Raw genomic sequence first — 542 nt, 5'->3', positions numbered from 1 at the left:
TGCCCCCCCAGCCACAAGCCCCCCCCGCCCCACCAGAACAGTCATCCTGGCCTGAGGCAGGCAATGGCACAGCTTCAGCTTCAGCTTCATCCCTGGGCCTGAGGCCAAAGCTGGAGCTGAGCCACTCTCTGCCTCTGGGCAGTACTTAAATCCAAGACAAGACTTCTCCCCCACTCCCATGCTTACTGGGGGAAAAAAAACCTTGTCTTGGATTCAAGTAAATATGGTGTATAGTGTCCTTTTATTCATATCCTGTAAAAAGATTGATTCCTCATGATATTTATTCTCCACAGTTCCCAGGAAAGCAATAGCACGTCAATTTCCAATGTATTATTTCTTGAAAATGGCTGTTATCTGGGTATTTCCCAGGGGGTGTGGGAGGTACTAACATAAAGACCTATTAAATTTTTCTTTAATACCCCCCCCCCAAAAAAAACACAAACAAAAAAACCCAGCCATCTACATACTGATGAATACATTCTCAGAGTAAAAACAATACAAGTACTGAGAAGCAACTTCAACCTTCTTTAAAACCAACTTCA

The 542-nt window shown here is 44.1% G+C and overlaps 1 protein-coding gene across 5 annotated transcripts in view; it reads right to left on the bottom strand.

The window, feature by feature from the left end:
• Positions 1 to 542, bottom strand: part of PHF14 (PHD finger protein 14) — a 364911-nt gene that overhangs the window by 254348 nt on the left and 110021 nt on the right. The gene's annotated exons all lie outside the window — the stretch shown is intronic.

This window comes from Gavialis gangeticus, unplaced genomic scaffold (assembly GCF_001723915.1).
Source record: "Gavialis gangeticus isolate Ggan-Ray unplaced genomic scaffold, GavGan_comp1, whole genome shotgun sequence".
Classification (NCBI taxonomy): Eukaryota; Metazoa; Chordata; order Crocodylia; family Gavialidae; genus Gavialis; species Gavialis gangeticus.
This window is presented reverse-complemented; position numbering and strand designations above follow the sequence as displayed.